Source organism: Dysidea avara, chromosome 13 (genome assembly GCF_963678975.1).
Source record: "Dysidea avara chromosome 13, odDysAvar1.4, whole genome shotgun sequence".
NCBI lineage: Eukaryota > Metazoa > Porifera > Demospongiae > Dictyoceratida > Dysideidae > Dysidea > Dysidea avara.
The window spans coordinates 5,434,782-5,441,335 of record NC_089284.1 but is presented as its reverse complement, the minus strand read 5'-3'; the positions used below and the strand labels follow the sequence as shown (position 1 = coordinate 5,441,335).

The 6,554-nt window shown below is 38.6% G+C and overlaps 1 pseudogene; it reads left to right on the top strand.

Annotated features, from left to right (window-relative positions):
• Positions 1-1,469: 1,469 nt before the first annotated feature.
• LOC136243430 (uncharacterized) overlaps positions 1,470-6,554 on the top strand; it is a 29,181-nt pseudogene continuing 24,096 nt past the window's right edge.

Genomic DNA, 6,554 nt, shown 5'->3' with positions numbered 1-6,554 from the left:
TTTATTTATTTATTTATGACGTAATTTTAACCGCGTTTCGTATTATTCTTAGTACTTGGTTATATAATTATTGCTTTATGGTGTAAACACACCAAAGGTCTGTTGGTAACATGTACCAACAGCCGCGAAAGTACATTACATTACATTACTTATTTACCTACTTACTTACTTATATACACACATACATACAGATTCTACAAGTAGTTCAGGTTTGAGGAGGGTGGACGTGACTGGTGGCATCTTGAGCAAGGACAGAGATAGTGTAATGAGCAATTGTTGTTATCTTCAAAGTTAGTTATAAAATGATCCCAGAGAAAAGTTTTTAGTTTTGATTTTAGCAGAGGAAACGTTAGATCCAAGTTAAGGATAGGCATGGCATTCCAGAGAATTGGTAATCTATGGAAATACGCGTACAGGCACCCCGTACGAGTATACGCGTATGGGCAAAATACGCATGAGGGATACAACAGAAATATGTTTAAAAACATGTTTAAAAACACGTGTTTTTATGGGCATTCTGAACACATAAATTTTGCGGTACAAGGCTCCTTTCTAGCTTCCCCTTCGTTTAATACTACACAAAGAAATTACACATGAATCGAATCGCCTTTCATCAAGGAATCTGATAAACCAAACTTCGTGTCCGTCAACCAAAGTACGCGGAAGTTATGGCGCCTTGTTTAGAAGACGGTGTTATTTTATACGAAACGCGGGCGTAACCCATTCGGAAATCCTTACACAAGCGAGTACACAAGTTTTGATATGAGTATCATCTGCACAGCAATAACGCACCTTGATTGTGGATAACGTACCCAGGGAATTAGACACCGCGTAGTTATGAGGAGTAATTAATGTCAAAAATGCATCGCCCAGGTGTGTACCGGTGTGGGTCGCATGCACAGATATGGCGGGGGGGTAACGCCGGGGCTTGTGCAGGCCGGGGCGCGCTAAACTGATACACAGTGCACTCCAGTTTCATTGAGGACGGAATGCTTGCATGCACTAAAAGAACAGGAATGATTAGTTCAGGTATGGCTACTTGTGGCTTTTAAAGCTCACTCAACCTTCTTCCAGGTCATTAGGGGGTGGGGTCTATTTTACGAAACGGAATGATGGACTAAACCACGGAACGGAACGCTTTCTCAAATTGAAGCTTGCAACTCACCATTGCTGAGACTGCCTTTACAAGTTATCAGTGGCACCTACAGTGGGTGATTAAACATAAGACAAAAAATCGATTGTGGGTTCTTGTTGGTTGTCATTAGTAACGAAGTAATGATTGTGGGATCATAGTATATTATCTATGGCATAGATAGTATAGTCATACCCGGGATTGGAAACGTCCAGTTGTCACACTTCTATCCGTGTCCCAACCATAAAAATAAACAAACGCATAGTGACAAAAGCTATACAACATCATGCCAGTACCACAATCAGTTTCTTGAACTTCGTTTTAAACTACACTGTGAATGGCAAGCTCTGATTCAGCGGAGAGAAGTTTGCCAAGTGACCTTACAACGTTTGTACAATATAATTCTTATTGTGTAGCTAGCTATGTTGACTATTATCATTGTTATATGTGTTCACTATTATATTTCACAGGAACTGTGAACACTTACAGATACTTCAAGAAACGATTGCTGGTGTTCTAACAGACCCCTACTTTGAAATCGCTACAAAAGAAGCACTGACGTGTTTAGAGGAAGCAAAAAGTGTTGTGCATACTTTTAGCCAGCCTGATGATACTCAGTTTCAAGCACAACAATCCTTTGCAGCTTGGCTATATAAGAGCTTAGCTGCTATTGTTAGTTCTGCACAAGTGAGTGCTCAGAAATTTAGCAAGGAGAAGATGTGGATCAAATTCCACGAGCTTACATCATCATTACAGTTTTCAGAGAAGTGGGAACTGTTTGCATCTGAATTAGGAATCAGATTGCTCTCACCACTGCTATACCAACACATCACTGGTGTAATATTTGAGAGAATAATTGAGAACAAGTTAACACCTGTATTCTCTGCTACTGATACTTTAGATGATGTCATTGAGGATATTGGCTTAACCTATGGCTTAACGTATGGAGAAGAGAATGCTGTACACTATGTTGGAGGGTATGTGATCAGGCAGTTGAAGTCTGATGTATAAATGCACTATCCCATAAAGACATGACATTTTCTACCTTATATGGTCAGTGGTATGATCTATTATTTTTAGCACTGTAAGTACAAGTATTATGTATATGAATCATAAGGGGTTGAGTCATTGTGCTCAAAAGTCATCATGTCTTTTCCAATGAGGTAGAAATCATTAGAAGAGCATCATATAAATTGCCAGTTTAGTTGACTTAATGTGTACTCTTTATTTCATTTTATTGAAGAGAAATGATATAGTCAGCACTTACCTTTCAGAAAATGATAAATTTTAATAATTCTGGAGCTAAACTCAATTGTTGTCTTTGTAACCTATAGGCTAAATAGGCAAACTTTTGTATTGATCTGGCATGCTGTTGCTGTACCTTTGTGCTGTGTGTCAACTTATATCCTGGCTTTTTATGCTGATTTGCTTTATCTTTGTGACACATTGGCCTTGAGAAAAAATTTATGTAATTATTCTCCTTGCTTCATAGTATAACTATAATTAGGACAGTGTTTCTGTGTCTTGACCTGACTTTTACAGAAAATTGTTCTTGACTCTTGATCTGTAAATTTACATCAAAAGTATCATTCTTACAAACCATGCTTTTCTTGTGACCAACTGCAAATTTCTATAGGCTTATGACTTCTGCTTTGACTGATCAGAGTACAGTATATTAGAGTATAACAATTCCTTGTGAAATCCTTTCCAAATTTACAGTCATCATCATCAAAGTAGTTGTGCCAGTGTATTATTTAATAGTTATACCATGGCCACAAGGGATTTGCCTGATATATATGCCCAAGCCCGAGGGCATATATATTAGGCAAATCCCGAGTGGCCATGGTATAAGTAATATATACCACTCTGGCATGCTCACCTAATAGGTGAAGGAAGACAAACCTGCATTCACCACATTACTTTTATACAGAGGTTTGCAAAAATCGATTGTGGATTTAAATTGTGGGCACAGAAAAGAAATGATTGTGGGTTTCACTGGTTGTAGTGATACCATTTTAAACCAAATAACCACTTTGTGGATGAATAAAGTTACCTAAGCTAGTAAAGTAAACACTTAGACATATAGGTTGTGAATGTTTGAGGCATCTTTTCATGCAGTTGAAATGTACTCTGTAGAAAAACAATCCGGGCCCCACATTGCAAAAATGATTATTTAGTGATTCTTAGTAACTGAACTATGCAATGCTGACTCATTCAATTCTTTTTACTTCACAACAATGCCCCTAACTAAATCAACATGTTTAACTCAAACCCACAATACAAAACTTTAAGCAGCTCTAACTCAAAACCACAATGTAAACCTTTAAGTATCTCTATATAAATAATCAAAGGGAACTGATGCTTTGTAGCTGCCTCAGCATCAAAGGCAGTTGTGGTCAGGGCTATATCATGATATTGCCCTAACCACAGGGCGATATCTAGATATCACCCTGTGGTCAGGGAAATATGTGATATATAACCCTGTGGTTTCCTTTGATCTGAGGTGTCAAAGTGGTATATAATAGCTATATTACATGTATGACCCACCAATGCAAAAAATACTTTGCACTATTCAATCTAACTAGAGCTATAATTGTATAATAGAGTTTGTTGGCAGTATTGCTCTGTGTATTACTCCTTTTACAGTCACCACACCTGGAGTTCTTTGGAAGGTGCTACTGAAACCTACAATGAAGGAGTCAGAGAGTCATTAATTGCTTCCAGAGAATTGAACTATGCAAAAGATTATTTTCGTCTGCATCCTATGAAGCTCGGTATGAAAATTAGATGCTAATCATATAGCTGATGCTTTCATAATGTTCTATGGATGACATTAATGTAGCTTAATGTAATAATTATTCAGTATTCAGTTTTTTTGTAAGCTGTGTATGTTGTTTGTAAAGTCATGCACACATATTATATGAAGCATCTAGCTATTGTGTGTGGTCGTGCATGTGGACGTACGTGTGTGTGCGTGTGTTTGTGTGTGTGCCCACATTATACATATGTTTTATTGCACTAATGTGTTACAGTTGAAGATACTGAAATACAACTTTGCCCACACGAGCTACATCGAAAATCTTTGGCTGAAGCCTTTTGGAATAGCGAAGTTGAAAATGAATTACAAGAAAGAGATGGAATTGATTTTATATTCACACAATTGATTCAAGAGAAACTTTAATGGATAAAATTGATAAGGAAAGAGCAGAACATGTTTATGAACACAACGAGTGCACAGAGGAATGCAAAAAGAGAGGTGGGGATATGTGGTATGTATGGAAACACACATAATTATACATAGTATCAAGACACACGGTAGTGTGTCGTGCGGCCCAAGAAGCCGGCGTGCCACCCGTGAGTATATTAACAGGAAGAAAGAAAACGCAATTTTCACACCTATGTAGCTCTGTGATCCCTTATCCGATTGGAACCAAATTTGCTAGAGAGGTGCCGGCCAGTAAGGGGAGTCTACACACCAAATTTGAAGAAAATCGCTCCAGCCATTTCCGAGATACGAGCGAACAAAATTTCGTTTTAATTTCTTCGTTTTTTTCTTCTACTTCTTCATTTCGCACACTTCGCAAAATCGGCCATAAAACACGAATGCGGACTCGGATCGGGCTGACATTTGGCACACTTAAAGGGCTCATTAAGGCGGATCTCTGTACCAACTGTGGTAGGAATCCGATGAACATTCACGGAGTTATGACCGATTATTTGCGTAAAATAAGGTCGAAGGTCTGTCACGCCTACAGGGTAAACTCCTTTGAGGAATCAGTTGAAAATTGCTATGTAGATGGAGCAACCATCGTAGGAGTGCCTTTTTGTGGTTTGAAAGGAATCGGGATAAAGACCACGGAGATATGACACAAAACCCGACCTGTGTCAAAATTACGCGATCGATTTTTATGAATAAAAAACTATTAGTTTTCGTGTCTATCAGGCAAACCGCTTAGAGCAATGAGCTGAAAATCAGTATGTAGCTGGAATAATCATCATAGAAAGTCCTTGCAGTAGTACAGAAGAATCGGATTACAAACCACTGAGTTATGATTCGAAAGGCAACTACGTGTAACAAATGCGAGATCGAGATACTCTAATAGAACAGTCACCCTAATAAAGCATTCAGCTGCATTTATAATTTACTCAATTATATTACATTGCAAGTTATTCTGTAGGGAATTCAGCTACAAAAAGTTACCCTGTATTCAGATCAGTCAGAAGAAGGTACCTAATAGAGAGTTCAGCTACAAAGAAACCATCATGTAGAGAGTTCAGCTCAAACAAATTGCCCTGTAGAGAGATCAGCTAGAAGAAGTTACCTTGTAGAGAGTTCAGTTACAAAGAAACAATCATGCAAAGAGTTCAGCTACAAACAAATCACCCAGTAGAAAGTTCCGCTATGAACAGATCACACTGTAGAGAGTTCAGTTAGAAACAAGTCATGTTGTAGAGAGATCAGCTAGAAGAAGTAACCTTGTAGAGAGTTCAGCTACAAAGAAACCACCATGTAAGAGAGTTCAGCTGCAAACAAATCACCTGTAGAGAGTTCAGCAGGAACAAGTCACCCTGTACAGAGATCAGCTAGAAACAAGTCACCCTGTAGAGAATTCAGCTACAAACAAATCACCCTGTAGAAAGATCAGGTAGAAGAAGTTACCGTGTAGAGAGTTCAGCTGCAAACAAACCCCCTGTAGAGAGTTCAGCTAGAAACAAATCACCCTGTAGAGAGATCAGCTAGAAACAAGTCACCTTGTAGAGAGTTCAGCTAGAAGAAGTCACATTGTAGAGAGATCAGCTACAAAGAAACTACCATGTAGAGAGTTCAGCTGCAAACAAATCACCCTGTAGAGAACTCAGCTACAAACAAATCACCCTGTAGAGAGTTCAGCTACAATGAAATCATCATGTAGAGAGTTCAGCTGCAAACAAATCATCTTGTAGAGAGTTCAGCTATGAAAAGATCACCCTGTAGAGAGTTCAGCTAGAACAAGTCACCTTTTAGAGAGTTCAGCTACAAAGCTACCACCATGTAGAGAGTTCAGCTGCAAAAAAAAAATCAATCACTCTGTAGAGAGTTCAGCTAGAAGAAGTCACCTTGTAGAGAGTTCAGCTGCAAATAAATCACCTTGTAGAGAATTCAGCTACAAACAAATCACCCTGTAGAAAGATCAGCTAGAAGAAGTTACCTTGTAGAGAGTTCAGCTACAAAGAAACCATAGTTCAGCTGCAAACAAATCACCTGTAGAGAGTTCAGCTAGAAACAAGTCACCCTGTAGAGAGATCAGCTAGAAACAAGTCACCCTGTAGAGAGTTCAGCTAGAAGAAGTCACATTGTAGAGAGTTCAGTTACAATGAAACTCCCATGTAGAGAGTTCAGCTGCAAACAAATCACCCTGTAGAGAACTCAGCTACAAACAAA